Source organism: Pinus tabuliformis, chromosome J (assembly GCF_031772625.1).
Source record: "Pinus tabuliformis cultivar Carrire ecotype Pingquan chromosome J, CPIR1, whole genome shotgun sequence".
NCBI classification, from domain to species: Eukaryota; Viridiplantae; Streptophyta; class Pinopsida; order Pinales; family Pinaceae; genus Pinus; species Pinus tabuliformis.
The window spans coordinates 53,085,305-53,102,828 of record NC_142295.1 but is presented as its reverse complement, the minus strand read 5'-3'; the positions used below and the strand labels follow the sequence as shown (position 1 = coordinate 53,102,828).

General features: G+C 38.8%; 1 pseudogene; it reads right to left on the bottom strand.

Moving 5' to 3' along the window:
• Positions 1-7,575: 7,575 nt before the first annotated feature.
• LOC149225451 (protein PHYLLO, chloroplastic pseudogene) lies at positions 7,576-9,165 on the bottom strand (annotated as a pseudogene).
• Positions 9,166-17,524: the final 8,359 nt, after the last annotated feature.

Sequence of the window (17,524 nt, the reverse complement as noted above, 5' to 3'; positions counted from 1 at the left end):
CATGTATCCTTTTCGCTTGCTACTCGATGTGCTTTATACATTTGTTCAACTGTGAGCAAGTATTTTATCATGCGCTTCTTATTCATCCCATTCGTCCCCGTGCCATGTTCAATCAATGTATCTATTCCTCCAATTCCCTCATGATGGGACAACAACAAATCCAAAAATATCTTAGTCTATCATGATGCATTGTTTTTGGTTTCAGGTCCAGGTGACTGGGAGGGAGGAAAAGACACTAAAATTGTGCAGAGCACAACTCAGACCGGGATGAGGGGCTCTAGAGTATTGTCGGTTAAAACTACGCAGAGGTCAGTGTGAGGAAAAATTGCGCAATCAGGGGCAGCAGTGACAGCTGCAGGTTGTAACCCAGCGGGGCAAAACTACAAAATTCCTGGGAGGAAGACAAGGTAGGGTGTCTGATGGAACTATTGGACAGTTCTACGCAATTTTCAGGATGAGAAATGAGTGGGTCACTTGGGGTCCAGCTGGGGATCTGTGCAATTTATCGGAGGGAGACAGATCGGGGAAATAGAGGTCACTGACAGGAAATTGTGTGCAATTTTTCATAGAAAGGAATGATCGAGCTACAGGGAGCTCTTGGTCATAACTGCACATTTCTGAGAGATAGTGTTGGATAGGAAATACTACACAGTTTATAGAAACAATGCAGAGTGGGGTAGCAGTAGGTGTACCAGTCAGGCCTAGGCAATTTTTGGGGACAATACAGAGCAAGGCAACAGTGGCCTGGCTCATCATGACTGTGCAGTTTCTGTAGTAAGTGCAGAGCAGGCAACTGGGCATGTCTACATAATTCTTGAGAGTAGTGAAAAACTATGTCACAGTGCAGTACAGATTTGCAGTAGACCAAAGGGAGGTTTGATAATTGATCTTGTGGGAAGCACATATTGGATCGGGCTTGGAGAAACCTTCTGTGAAATTCTGGGAGATAGACAGTTTGATCACTTCCAAGATTGCTTAGTGCAAATGCCTCAAAGGACAACCTCAAGCTCTGTGTAGTTCTGGGAAGCAGAGCAGGGTCATTGAGAGCTGAGATTGTCAGTGTAGCTCAGCTGGGTTCCAGTTTAAGGGGTTTGTTCGGTTGACACATTTTCCAAAAAAATGGCTGAGTGCGAAAGCAAGTGAATTTGTGTAGACGTGAGATTGTGCTCAGATACTTAGTATGACTTGATGACATGACACCACAAACCAACAAGACAAACATGTTCTCAATGAAACTATCTTAAATTTAAGAGTGACAAGTGCGACACATGAGATAGATCTCCGAAGGACCGTGACGACACTCACGCAACAGTTCTTAAAACTTTATGTGTCAGTACGATCGATTCTCACAGAGTAAAGACAAATCATGCACACAAATACCAACCTTCAAACTCACCAGAACAAGGTCACAAGAATGACAAAGAAATCCACATGCCAAAATACGACCGCTGGTCGGACAAGAAAAAATGTGTAAAGACTGTACAAGAACTCATGGAATGAGCCTAAGTGTTTGCAACCATCAGTGGAAAAACCAAGGAAGGCTCTGAAATTTGGATGAAGGGAAACATTTTGGAGGATGTTGCAGCTGCTACAACATGATGCAAAGCATATAATGACAGGATCATTTAGTCACATGAAATAAGGCACATGAAAAGAAAATAGAGGTCAATGAAGTTATTCTTCAAAGTTTTTCATACTTATGGAGACAAGGAGAACCATGGATCAATTATGGATAGGAGGACATGACTAATGGGGCATATGGAAGTAGGCCTCGTGGTGGGAATAAGTCAGATAGGGATGCCACAGTCAGATATGGCAAGTTCTTCGATACACCCGATAGGAGAAGTAATGGACATGGGTTCTATTCTTGTTCTAGTTTAGACAGGTATCATGGTCATCATCACTACCATCCTTATAGGAGTGCCAGGGGATATTTGTTGAATGAGTTCAAGAAAGAAAAGTATTGAGAAATGGAAAAAAGAAATTCCATTTTAATTTGTCCTTGAATTAAACTGAGAATTAAAATCGAATTCTATTCTCATAGAAAATTGTAAATAGTTAATTAAGTTTAATTAACTTAATTACCTTAGGAATTTAAAGTTTGAAGTCTTTCTATAGTCATGTATATGTTCTCCCTAAATTTTAGGTGTCCCGTATGAGTTTAAATTGAGTTGGAAATTAGATCACTCAGTTTAGTGAGTTAAGTTCAGTTAAATTAGTTATATTTTTGTTTTGGAACTAATAAAGGACTAACAGTCATTTTGTGCACCAATGCATCCACTAGTGCTACTCTAGTTAACTGAAGATTCCCTCATGAGAAACTCATGCATGTTAGTTCAGGGAAAGATCCATTTGAGACTAGAGTGTAGGGACAGTGTACTATTAGTGGTATTATTTATTGGAGTGTAAATATCATGTATGCATCAGAGATTGATCCTATGATTGGATTGTGTAGTTTTGGAAGCATGAATTCGCTTTAAAGGCAGGCTATTCATCCTAAGAACCATGCAAGATATTAGAGGCTTGGAGAGCTATAGAATTGGCTAAGTTTTGGCCAAGAGGTAGCTTATGAGCTGAGAGGGTTGAGCATACTTGTGTGGAATTGTTCTAGTGAGAACAAGCTTTGTATCTTCACTCATATTTTTGATATATGCAATACAGATAGCAAGGTTTTGAGTAGTGGATTTCCCCAGATACATCTTGTGTTATGTGCCATTGATTTATCTTCTTATTGTTCATAATTTTTTCATCGATCTATTGGCTTCCGCTGGTTGGAAGTAGAAGTAGATTCTTGTCTTGTGCTTTAGTACATTGCATGAGCTTGTGAATCTATAGGATTTTCTACATAAAGCCACCTAAATTTAATGGAGATTTGAAGAAACCAGAATATGTAGAGGCATGTTTTCTTGGAATAAAGAAGTTTTTTGACCTACATGACTATAGAAAGAACATGAAGGATAGGCTATATATTTTCAGTCTTAAAGGGAAAACATACATCTGGTGGGAATATGTGAAGCATTTCAAATACATCAGGATTGCTATGAGCTGAAGATGGGATCAATGATAAGTGATGAGTACATTTCTAAGTTGCTAGAGTTGTTCAGGTGTGCATCATATTTTAAGGATGAGAAGTCAAAAGTACAAAGGTTCATCAGTTGACTACCATTAGGATTTAAGGATCATATTAAGTATGATGAGCCTCAGTCACTTGAGGAAGTCGTTAGAAAGTTGAAGCACTATTATTAGCAATCGAAGTGTAAGACCGAGTTTAAGAAGGGTTGGAAAGGGAATGATAAGACTAAAGGAAAGTGGCCACCAAAGCAGGCAATACCTTAGGATGCAGGTGAGAAGAAATTTTTTCATACAAGAAGTTTAATGCAATAGAGAAGGGACATGGACCTAAGCTTGGAGAGCAGCAAAATAGAGGTGATGGTAGGAGATAGTTACAGTGTTGGATATGTGGCAAGGATCATCTCAATAAGGACTTTATAGTGTATCAAGGTAGTAGGCCTTACATCTACAATGCGTAGGAGATGAAAATAGTTAGGGATGTTGGACTAAGCATTCCTCAAATCTATGCAACATTTGATAACAAGCAGGTGGATCACCAAGAATCTATTATTGAGATGAAAGGCAAGATCTATCGAGTTGTTTCTATTTTGATTGACCTTGGATCTAATTAGTTCTCTTAATCCCCGCCTTGTGGATAAGTGTGATTTTAGAAAAGAAGACCATGTAGAGTCTTTATTGGTGCAGTTGGCTACAGTTACTAAGAAAATAGTTCATCATTGGGTAAGAGCTTCTGCATTTGAGTTGAACGGTATGCCTACATCAACGCATATGAATGCTCTTCCAATGGGTTTGTATAGTATGCTTTTTTGTATGGATTGATTGTACCTTCATAGGACTAAGGTGGATTGTTATGAAAAGGCTATTGAGTGCTTGGATGATAATGGAGAACAAATAATATTGAAGGGTAAGAAGAAGTGACATTAGTTAGAATGGTTACAACTATGCAGGCAAAGTGTAGTTGCAGGAAAGGGTGTGTTATTTGTAGTGCATGTTTCTAGTGATAAAGGTAAGGATGTTGAGGATGTAGAAATCTTGAAGAGGTACATAGTTTTATAGTAGTTTCAGGATGTATTTCTGGTAGAGATTTCAGAGTTTCCACCTCACATGGAAGTGGAATTCTATCAAGTTGGTACCAAGAGTAGCACCAACATCAAAGGAACCTTATAGGATGAGCACTCCAGAATTAGTGGAGCTGAAGTTGTGGTTCAAGGAAAAGATTGACAAGGGATACTTTAGGCCAAGTGTGTCACCTTGGGGTGTATTAGTGTTGTTCGTAAAGAAGAAGGATGGTACTCTCAGGTTGTATATTAATTACAGACATTTGATAAAGGTGACAATCAAGAATAGGTATCTCTTACCAAGGATCGATGATTTGTTTGATAATTTTAAGGGACCAACAATGTTCTTGAATATTGATTTGATATTAGGATACCATCAGGTACACATCAAAGAAGAGGACATCTACAAGACTATTTTCCGGACTAGGTATGGGAATTATGATTTTGTTGTAGTTCGTTTTGGTTTGACTAATTCTCCAACTAATTTCATGTGTTTGATGAATATTGTGTTACGTCCTTATCTAGACAAGTTTGTGATTGCATTCGTTGATGATATATTGATATATTCTAAAAATGAGGAAGAGCATGACGAGAACATAGAAGTTGTATTGAGATTTCTAAGAGAATATCAGTTGTATGCCAAACTTAGTAAGTTCAGTTTATTTCAGAAAGAGGTACATTACTTGGGAATTTTTTTTTCCAAGGAAGGCATAGCAGTGGATTCAGAAAAGATCAGAGCTATCATGGAATGGGTGGATCCTAGAAATGTGGATGAGGCCAAATCATTTATGGGGTTAGTAGATTACTAAAGGAGGTTCTTCAGGAATTTATAGGGGATTTCCTATCCTATTTCATCATTGCAGAGGAAAGGAAATAGATTTGAATGGATAGAGGAATGTGTAGCTATTTTTGAGTCGTTGAAGTAGTTGCTTACAAATGCTCTAGTTCTAAAGGTTGCAGATCTAGATAAAAACTTCGTGGTGTGTACAAATTATTAAAAGAGAGGACTTGGTAGAGTTTTGATGCAAGATGGATAGGTGGTATCCTACGAGTCAAGGAAATTGAATAAGTACGAGAAAAATTATGTGACTCGTGATCTTGATTTGGCAGTGGTCATCCATGCATTGAAGATGTGAAGACACTATCTTCTTGACAGGAGGTTTGTGATGATGAGTATCACAGTGGCTTGAGATACTTGTTTGGCTAACCTAATCTAAATTCCATGAAATCTATATGGTTAGCTACGCTTAGTGAGTTTCACTTCAAGATCAAGTAAAATAAGGGTAAGGAGAACAGGGTTACAGATGCTCTTAGTAGACAAGTGTAGGTGAATCACATAGCAGCTATGAGTTCATATCAGAAAAATTTGCAGGATCACATCTTACAGGAAGGAAAACAAGATGATAGGTACAAGGAGCTTAAGCATAGGTTACAACAACAAGGTATAGGTAAATAGGATGTGGATTATCATCTCATGGTAGATGGTTTGGTGAGATTTAGGAACATGATCTATGTGTCAGAAAACTGTGAACTCAAGAAGCTTGCCTTGATGGAGTTTCATGTTAAGCCATATTCAGGTCACCCAGGATATCAAAGGACTCTAACATTTGCGAATAATTTCTACAATTGTCCAAATATTAAGAAATAGGTAGTTGTGTTCATCGATAGGTTTTTGGATTGTCAACAGGAAAACTCAAAGTGTAAGCATCTAGGTGGGTTACTACAACCAATTCCAATTCTGGAATGAAATTGGGAATTCATTTCCATGTTTTTCATCACAGGTTTGTCGAGAACATATAGAGAACATGATTCCATCTTGGTTGCGGTTGAAAGGTTGACCAAGGTAGCTCACTTCATTCTAGTTAAGTCTACTTATTCAGCTAGTGAGGTAGGTTTTCATTAGGGAGATAGTGAGATTGCATGGTATTCCTATGAAAATTATGTTAGACAAAGGTGCTAAGTTCAATTCTAGGGTTTGGAAGGAGTTGTTTACAGGTTTGGGTACAAAGTTGGATTTTAGTATAACTTGTCATCTGTGGATAGATGGATAGACAAAAAGGGTTAACAGGATTCTAGAGGACATGTTGAGAATGTATGTTATGCACCAACAAAGGAGGTGGGAGGAGTATCTTCCACTGGTTGAGTTCGCTTAAAAAAAAGGGTATTAGGTGTTATCTCAAAATCATGCCCTGGAAGGCTACAGACCAGGAAGACTTCAAGTAACTATTTCAAACCTACTTTAGGCTGAGGCTTAGCCTCCTCAACCTGAGAGGGATCTCTCTAGATGGGTTAATGATTTTGATTTAAAGTAAGATGGCTAACTCTTGTAGAATAACTATGACAAATATGACTGCTGGAAAAACATTAAACAAGCATCCATTGGGCCTATGGAGTCAACAACACCTCAGTAAACAATGATACTGTCTTTACATAGAAGTCAGGGCATTCAGCATTTGAGTATTCAGAATATAACACATATGGAACCACAGCTCATAAATGCATACAGGAAATCAGAGCACAATCAGTGAATTCTGAGTGATTATACATCTATGCAACTGTAAAAGACATTAAGGAAAGGATAAAATCACACATTCTGAACATAGAAATCCTTCATGAATCCTGAGAAGTAAAGCAGCCCAATTATATTACTGAAACTTTGTCCTTACATAAGCCAAAACAATGCTCTGTTATAAAATTTCCCAACCCCCATTACATTGTTGTTTCAGCTATATATAGAATTCCTATTCTAACTGTTCGAGATTCCTCCTCTAGCATGAGGGGAATTCGATCACTATCTCTAATGACACCTATCAACTATTTAACTAACTAATAAATACAATAAAGTGATGACTGGAGCTTTTTTAGAGTTCTAAATCTACTATGACTCTAACTCCATATTATATGCATGATGGTTTCTCCTCGTTCTTTGGCAGCTGGTCCTCTTTCAGTTTGGCTGAGATGGCTAAGATGGGTATTTAATGCCCCATGTTGACCTTGGATGTTGAAACTTTTTAACTGCTCAGAAATATTAGGAGACTACCCTTGCTTCTCGGCTTCAGTTTTCCCCAAAATATCTGAATGCACAGAAACATGTCCTTCAGCCTTTAATTACCTAAAATGTAGAGGACTGTCACCTTCTTGATGCACTGTAAGCTTTGTCTATGAACATGTGTGCAGGCAAAAGTTTATTGCAGACGAACCGTTTGATATATCTTGAACTGTGATAAAGGGGCTTTACGACAAAAATTCAAAATTGGATTTGAATATTCAACCTTTTTAAGCATCCACTTGTCTTGACCTGATTTACTGTTGAGAGCTTCAGATGATGTCTTGCACACCCTTTAGACGTTTCCCTTTCAAAATTCCCGCTTATAGTTCAAACTGCTTGATTTGCGTTAAAATCATCACCTTCAGCAGTTTCGTAGTGTGCTACGAAACTGCTGAGTTATTTTAAAAACGCAGCTTCAACCAAAATTTTGCCATTTTGAGTCATAAATACTACTCGTTGATTGCTGCCTGTAGCATAACCAATTGCTGTATTCAACACTCCATCAACTTCACTTGCTCCATGGTTACCGACTACTCTTAAACCTGAGAAAGGTAGTGTTGTGTCCAAACCATCAATTTTCGAACCTACTGGAAGTTTCGACCAGCTTAATCCATACATGTCTGCATCACGACTAGCCATACTGTTGCCTAGAAACCACACTGATTCAGGGAATAGTGATTGAGGAACTGCTCGGGATACATATGATTCAGTTAACAATGGAACAGCATTGAGTTGAAATGAAATTTCCCACTCAACCATATTGTTCAAGACTGGAAGCCACTTACACCAGCTACCCATTTCTTTAGGAGTGTAAAATTTTCTAACGATGATAGCAAAGTCAACAACAGATGCCTGAATCCTATGTGTAAGGATATGTGATGGATCGTGACGGTATGGATGATTTTGAACCATGATATAAGCATGTGGCACACAATCCTCCAAGAGTTGAGCAACACGTTTACTTGTTAGTTTACTGCCAACCTGAACCACCACGTCTGGAGAGACCCAGTTCTTCACAGAGTTGCCAAGTAGAACATGATCCAACAGGTCTTCTTCAGTTCTTTGCTAAAGTGGAATTGTTTTATTCTGATGTGTTTAGTAAATGGTTCTCTGTTGGACATCCACATATTAAGCCCTTTCAAACTACCCAAATTCCATTGGCAAGAAACTCCTGCTAAGGGCTCTTTAAAAGCACAATTAATGTGTACTGGACCAAAAGGCTCTTGTGTGGCTCTAAACACCGCAGTGTCAATAGTAGTAAGCACCATTCGGGCAGGAACCTTATCATCAGGTGGAGGTAAATTAGAAAAATACCTCACAAATGACCCAAAGTGATTGACCTGATTTATTGTTTGATTTGCTCCTGTATCGTGTAGTTCTGGAGGGCGATCTGCTGTGAGCAACAATATTGGAATACAGTCCTGGCTTGCCTCTACCACAGCAGGAAGGAGATTTGAGAGAGCTGTTCCAGATGATTTTATGACTGCTGTCAGTTTATATGATCCCTTTCCATATCCCAATGCATGAAAGGCAAGAGAACGCTCATCGATACATGAGATACATGAGACATGACGATTTTGTGCAGCTGCCACAGCAAACGGAGATGATCTTGATCCTGGTGCTATGCAAAAGTATGTTACACTCAGTCGACAGCACTCCTCTACTATGAGAAATGCCCATACAGCATTGATGTTAGGAAATATTTCCAAGTGCTTATATGGCTCGAGCAATGACTCATACTGTCTCATCTTCAATTCAAGTTCCTGCCAAATATCATATAACTTGGAATTTTTCACTATCCCAGCTTCTGAGTAAACAAATATTTGTGAACCTTACTCCGCTCTTCTGCACCAATGTTGAGCCAGTTGCTTCAACACATATACTAGACTGCGTATTGCCCGGACTTGAAAAAGGCATAAGGTCTTGACAGTAGCCTTCCCAACCAAAGCTCCAAGACCCATAACCCCACCTATCCGTGCTTGCCATGTGCTTCCATAACAACAGTGTAAAAGTCGAGGTAGAAGCTACTCGAAGACTAGTATACAAACACCTGGAGGTGGTGAGTAAACAGGATTCATTGAAGGACTAGAAACCATCATAGGAGTACCTGGCGTGCCCACACCCCTTGTAGTCAATACACCAGTATGTTTGCAACGAGCAAGAAAAAGAAGTGTTTCTGTAAAAAATTTTAGTCCATTCAAGGCAGCCTTAGCATGTGCTCTGTTTTCAGCTGCAAGAACATCAACTAATGCATCCAAGAATATCAAAGGATCTAACTCCTTCAAATTGGCATGGGATGAATTTCGTGACTTAGAACTTAAGGCCCCAGTACCCATCGAGCCCCCAACTTGACTAGTTGTTACTGGTGGAGAGGTAGTTGAATCAACATGAAAAATCATAGCAAAATGACAGCATACATTGAGGACAAAATCATCTTTTGGATCTTGAAGTTCTGTTTCTGCACTGGCAGCAATTACAGTCATCAACAGAACCTTAAATACAGATCTCTCTGCCATAAGCTGTGTCTTTTTTTTTACCCCAAGGTCAACCTTCATAGTTGATGTTTCAGTTCTGCGTCTTGATGGATCAATGGATGACATCAGCATCGTGCTCAAAAGTCCTGGACTAACTCCTTCACCTGTAATATTTCCCTTCAGATTCAGAACTGATGACAAGCATACACGCAGGAGCTTGAGAGCATGCCTCCTGTAAAATGCATCCACCCCAGAGCTATTTTGCATGACAATTGCTATGGATTCGAACAAATCCCCAATTTTGTAGCGCAGCCTAAAACATGTTGCGCTGCAAAACTACAAAAAGGCTTTATGCGCTGCGGAAACACTTAAAAATTATTACATGAGCTACGAAATAACCTAAAGAGCTTTGTGACACATAGTAAATTTTGAACAAAACTGACACATGGCTATGAGACGGGGGTGAATGAGAATGACCGGTGATGAATGAGAATACATAGTTGGCTCAAGACTCTAAAAACAAAAATCAAACTTAGACTAGCACCGAATTTTTTTTACCATCAAACTAATGTGAGCGGTTTTGAAATTAGAATTCTTAAGTGATAACAGTGGCTCCACTTGGGATAGTGTGCTCCTGTAGTACATTAAGAACTTGTAGCTCCAGTGCTTTATCCATTTATGAAAAACAGAAATTTGCTTGGCAAGCATCCCCTTCAAGATTCTTGGGCCTTCACCTCGGGCTTAAACTTGAGGATCACTGTGGGAAAAAGAAATCTACCACTACTGAAAAATTGCTCAGTCAACCTTGAGCTTATTTGCACTTTCCTTCCTACCTACCCTATCAGCTGCAAGCTCCACTTGTAGCTCAAGCAACATGATATTTCCAATAAAGCCAATCAATTGTCTTCTCTGATATTGGAGGCTCTTGACTGCATTCAACCTCAAAATAACCATGGTAGTGAGGTGACCAAATCAACTCATAATATACTTGATCTTCATAATGCAAATGAAAATGAAAGACCAGAGTGCAAAGCTTGTCCATATATTCACTTATAGGGTCAAAGAATACATGGTTATGTTGATAATCATCATAACATTCTACATCTTTAGACAGTTGATTCTCAACCACACAAGATTCTTTTGATATGCTATCGAACTGCTTTTCTGAATGCTGCCTACAGACAATGTAATTTTCCTCTTTCTTATGATCATTTATTGCTGTAAGCTGCTGAGAAGTTTGACATAAAAAACCAACCTTTTCCTCTGCTTGAGGGTCGTAAAAGCTATCTTCCAGTACTTCTTCTTACTGTTTGCAATCAATTTCATATTCTTTATGATCAAAATACTGACAAATCTGTTGCATCTTTTCATTCATGTCAAAGGATGAAACATGGTTTTCACCAATAAACCCCTGCTGATCTTCATGCTGCGTTTCATGAGATGTTATACTTCTTTCTTGGTGCTGAAATGCATTGTTATGAAGAGCCTCTAAAATTTCTTCATCCATAAATTCATCATCATCATAACAATCCTCCAAGTACTGAATAAGACTTAAAGAATGCCTACAGCAATCTTTAATCAGCAATAAGGAAGGATAACATTCCTTATACATCTCATAGAATCCATCATGAAAACTAGCAAGCGAATATATTGAACCATTTTCCAAACTTTTATACCAAGACCATGCTTTTCCTTCTAAAGTGGTCATAAACATCTTCATGAGACAATCTTCAGGGAAATGAACCTTAAGACTGCGTACATGCATATGAAACCTAACCAAATGAAGAGCAACATTGTCTTTCTTTTCATCTTTGAATATTGGAAGATCGTCTAACCAATCAACCTTTGGCATAGGATTTGGAAAACCAGGGATATGAGACCGATTCATAGGAGCATACCTGGCATTCATTCTTGCAGTGGAATTCATCTTGAAACTTCATCAAGCTACTGATCTTCTAGCAGTGGAGTCACCTTCCAATTTCCTATTGAAAGTGTGGAATCGCCAAGGTAGTTTTGCAGCCTCAAATTGATGTCTGAGCTCCTGCTACCTTCAGAAGTTCAGTCTCTTGATTTCGGGAATGAATAGACTTCAGGCTCCCGGCAGACGCACCAAAATGTTATCTCAAAATCATGCCTTGGAAGGCTGCAGACCAGGAAGACTTCAAGTAACTATTTCAAACCTACTTTAGGCTGAGGCTTAGCCTCCTCAACCTGAGAGGGCTCTCTCTAGATGGGTTAATGATTTTGATTTAAAGTAAGATGGATAACTCTTGTAGAATAACTATGACAAATATGACTGCTGGAAAAACATTAAACAAGCATCCATTGGGCCTATGGAGTCAACAACACCTCAGTAAACAATGATACTGTCTTTACATAGAAGTCAGGGCATTCAGCATTTGGGTATTCAGAATATAACACATATGGAACCAAAGCTCATAAATGCATACAGGAAATCAGAGCACAATCAGTGAATTCTGAGTGATTATACATCTATGCAACTGTAAAAGACATTAAGGAAAGGATAAAATCACACATTCTGAACATAGAAATCCTTCATGAATCCTGAGAAGTAAAGCAGCCCAATTATATTACTGAAACTCTGTCCTTACATAAGCCAAAACAATGCTCTGTTATAAAATTTCCCAACCCCCATTACATTGCTGTTTCAACTATATATAGAATTCCTATTCTAACTGTTCGAGATTCCTCCTCCAGCATGAGGGGAATTCGATCACTATCTCTAATGACACCTATCAACTATTTAACTAACTAATAAATACAATAAAGTGATGACTGGAGCTTTTTTAGAGTTCTAAATCTACTATGACTCTAACTCCATATTATATGCATGATGGTTTCTCCTCGTTCTTTGACAGCTGGTCCTCTTTCAGTTTGGCTGAGATGGCTAAGATGGGTATTTAATGCCCCATGTTGACCTTGGATGTTGAAAATTTTTAACTGCTCAGAAATATTAGGAGACTATCCTTGCTTCTCGGCTTCAGTTTTCCCCAAAATATCCGAATGCACAGAAACATGTCCTTCAGCCTTTAATTACCTAAAATGTAGAGGACTGCCACGTTCTTGATGCGTTGTAAGCTTTTCCTATGAACATGTGTGCAGGCAAAAGTTTATTGCAGGCAAACCGTTTGATATATCTTGAACTGTGATAAAGGGGCTTTACGACAAAAATTCAAAATTGGATTTGAATATTCAACCTTTTTAAGCATCCACCTGTCTTGACCTGATTGACTGTTGACAGCTCCAGATGATGTCTTGCACACCCTTTAGACGTTTCCCTTTCAAAATTCCCGCTTATAGTTCAAACTGCTTGATTTGCGTTAAAATCATCACCTTCAGCAGTTTCGTAGCGCGCTACGAAACTGCTGAGTTATTCTAAAAACGCAGCTTCAACCAAAATTTTGCCATTTTGAGTCATAAATACTACTCGTTGATTGCTGCCTGTAGCATAGCCAATTGCTGTACTCAACACTCCATCAACTTCACTTGCTCCACGGTTACCGACTACTCTTAAACCTGAGAAAGGTAGTGCTGTGTCCAAACCATCAATTTTCGAACCTACTGGAAGTTTCGACCAGCTTAATCCATACATGTCTGCATCACGAATAGCCATACTGTTGCCTAGAAACCACACTGATTCAGGGAATAGTGATTGAGAAACTGCTCGGGATACATATGGTTCAGTTAACAACGGATCAGCATTGAGTTGAAATGAAATTTCCCACTCAACCATATTGTTCAAGACTAGAAGCCACTTACACCAGCTACCCATTTCTTTAGGAGTGCAAAATTCTCTAACGATGACAGCAAAGTCAACAACAGATGCCTGAATCCTATGTGTAAGGATATGTGATGGATCGTGACGGTATGGATGATTTTGAACCATGATATAAGCATGTGGCACACAATCCTCCAAGAGTTGAGCAACACGTTTACTTGTTAGTTTACTGCCAACCTGAACCACCACGTCTGGAGAGACCCAGTTCTTCACAGAGTTGCCAAGTAGAACATGATCCAACAGGTCTTCATCAGTTCTTTGCTAAAGTGGAATTGTGTTATTCTGATGTGTTTAGTAAATGGTTCTCTGTTGGACATCCACATATTAAGCCCTTTCAAACTACCCAAATTCCATTGGCAAGAAACTCCTGTTAAGGGCTCTTTAAAAGCACAATTAATGTGTACTGGACCAAAAGGCTCTTGTGTGGCTCTAAACACCGCAGTGTCAATAGTAGTAAGCACCATTCGGGCAGGAACCTTATCATCAGGTGGAGGTAAATTAGAAAAATACCTCACAAATGACCCAAAGTGATTGACCTGATTTATTGTTTGATTTTCTCCTGTATCGTGTAGTTCTGGAGGGCGATCTGCTGTGAGCAACAATATTGGAATACAGTCCTGGCTTGCCTCTACCACAGCAGGAAGGAGATTTGAGAGAGCCATTCCAGATGATGTTATGACTGCTGTCGGTTTATATGATCCCTTTCCATATCCCAATGCATGAAAGGCAAGAGAACGCTCATCGATACATGAGATACATGAGACATGACGATTTTGTGCAGCTGCCACAGCAAACGGAGATGATCTTGATCCTAGTGCTATGCAAAAGTATGTTACACTCAGTCGACAACACTCCTCTACTATGAGAAATGCCCATACAACATTGATGTTAGGAAATATTTCCAAGTGCTTATATGGCTCGAGCAATGACTCATACTGTCTCGTCTTCAATTCAAGTTCCTGCCAAATATCATATAACTTGGAATTTTTCACTATCCTAGCTTCTGAGTAAACAAATATTTGTGAACCTTACTCCGCTCTTCTGCACCAATGCTGAGCCAGTTGCTTCAACACATATACTAGACCGCGTATTGCCCGGACTTGAAAAAGGCATAAGGTCTCGACAGTAGCCTTCCCAACCAAAGCTCCAAGACCCATAACCCCACCTATCCATGCTTGCCATGTGCTTCCATAACAACAGTGTAAAAGTCGAGGTAGAAGCTGCTCGAAGACTGGTATACGAACACCTGGAGGTGGTGAGTAAACAGGATTCATTGAAGGACTAGAAACCATCATAGGAGTACCTGGCGTGCCCACACCCCTTGTAGTCAATACACCAGTATGTTTGCAACGAGCAAGAAAAAGAAGTGTTTCTGTAAAAATGTTTAGTCCATTCAAGGCAGCCTTAGCATGTGCTCTGTTTTCAGCTGCAAGAACATCAACTAATGCATCCAAGAATATCAAAGGATCTAACTCCTTCAAATTGGCATGGGATGAATTTCGTGACTTAGAACTTAAGGCCCCAGTGCCCATCGAGCCCCCAACTTGACTAGTTGTTACTGGTGGAGAGGTAGTTGAATCAACATGAAAAATCATAGCAAAATGACGGCATACATTGGGGACAAAATCATCTTTCGGATCTTGAAGTTCTGGTTCTGCACTGGCAGCAATTACAGTCATCAACAGAACCTTAAATACAGATCTCTCTGCCATAAGCTGTGTCTTTGTTTTTACCCCAAGGTCAACCTTCATAGTTGATGTTTCAGTTCTGCGTCTTGATGGATCAATGGATGACATCAGCATCGTGCTCAAAAATCCTGGATTAACTCCTTCACCTGTAATATTTCCCTTCAGATTCAGAACTGATGACAAGCATACACGCAGGAGCTTGGGAGCATGCCTCCTGTAAAATGCATCCACCCTAGAGCTATTTTGCATGACAATTGCTATGGATTCGAACAAATCCCCAATTTTGTAGCGCAGCCTAAAACATGTTGCGCTGCGAAACTACAAAAAGGCTTTATGCGCTGCGGAAACACTTAAAAATTATTACATGAGCTACGAAATAACCTAAAGAGATTTGTGACACATAGTAACTTTTGAACAAAACTGACACATGGCTATGAGACGGGGGTGAATGAGAATGACCGGTGATGAATGAGAATACATAGTTGGCTCAAGACTCTAAAAACAAAAATCAAACTTAGACTAGCACCGAATTTTTTTTACCATCAAACTAATGTGAGCGGTTTTGAAATTAGAATTCTTAAGTGATAACATTAGGCGTCATTGAGGATGAGTCCATTTAATGCCCTTTATGGATAGAGTTGTAATAATCCTATCATCTAGAGTGATCCAGTGAACAGGGTACTGATAGGATCAGATATGTTGGTAGATATGGAACAATAAATGCAGGTTATCAAGAATAATATAAAGGCAATACAGGATAGACATAAGAGCTCTATAAATCAACACAGGGCATTTAAGGAGTTTAATGTTGGGGAGCATGTCTACTTGCACATCAAGCCCAAGTGGAGCTCCTTGAGGATTGGATCATGTGCCAAGTTGGCACCTTGGTATTGCGGGCCTTTCGAGATCCTTGAGAGGATTTGACCAGTGGCCTACAAACTTGAATTTCCACTGATAGTGAAATTCCATGATATTTTCCATGGAAAATTTTAGGGGCTAATATTCGTAGGTGGGCTAATTTTCCATGGCTTTTCCAAACAAAAGATTCACCAACTTCCATAAAATAATTCGCCGAATTTTATAATATAAAACTATTTTACATTAAATATCACCAAAATCATATACAGAGTATATATAAAAATATAATAAATTTTAATGTTTTTACAAATATATGCCCAAATATTTTATAGTTTTTATATTAGAGACTAGTAAGATTCGTTGAGGTTTATAAACTTTAAGATAAATTTCCATCCTTAAAATTTTCCCTGATGTTTTTCATGTTTCATTGCTTAATACATAAGTGAAATATGTTGATCATGTGATTGATTGGTTTGTATTGCAGGTGGAGCCAAAAGGAGAATTCTAGCCAGAAACTCAATGCATATTACATCAAAAATAACTCATGCTCCAGAACCGCGCAATCGAGCAAGTTAAAGTGTAGTGGAAGAAATTTGGGCCTAATGAAGCTACATGGGAGATGGTTGACCAGATGCGGGCTATGTATCCCTCACTTTTTTCTAGCTGAGGAAAAGGAGTTTTGGTATATGTACATATCTATGTATGGTTGTTATTACAGATACCACAATGAGTTGTGTTATAAATCTCCAATAAACGGTATGATTTTCATGTTGTTATGTTTGTTATGATGGGTTTTCCTTTAAGTAGGTTGTTATTATAAATACTCCATCGAGATAAGTTATAAAGCTCCATGGGCTGTATGTTTTAATTTTCAACAATCTTTCTTGTCATAAGTTTCCTAGATTCCTGAGGAAAATGTTCCCCTAAGGGGGAGGGGTCTGTAATAGCCTAGGTTAAAATCTCAAGTAATAAAGTTAATAAAGGAAAAATAAGACCAAGGTCATGGGACATGTCTTCCAAGATGAATTTTGGGAAAAACATCCTAGAGAGTGTTCATTTTAGTTTATTGTGGCTAAGGAAATTGGAAAAGGCATTGGCAAAGGAAAAGAGGCATTAATTGGCATTTTATTTATGAAAATAAATGAAAATAGGAGAAAGGTTGATGAAAAGTCACAAATTTTCACGTGAGGAAAATTGAAGGAAAAAAGAGGAAAATGAAGAAAATAGAGGCCTCATTAAAAAAAAAGGCTTATGAGGATCAGTTCACGACTTTTGTTGGTTTGGCTTTTGTCAGTTCAATTTTGGAGTTATCTCTCTATTATCTCGTACTATTGCACACTTAGAGCATTCTTGGAGCACTCTAGCATCAAATCAAGAAAGAAAAGGAAGGCGAAGGAAGGACAAGGAAAGAAAGGGACAAGCATGGAAAAGTTGTATGAAGCATATTTAGCAGGAATACTTGTAGTTAATAGATTGCATGTGTGATTTCCTAGCTGGTTTGTGAATGCATGGTACACACATGTGTG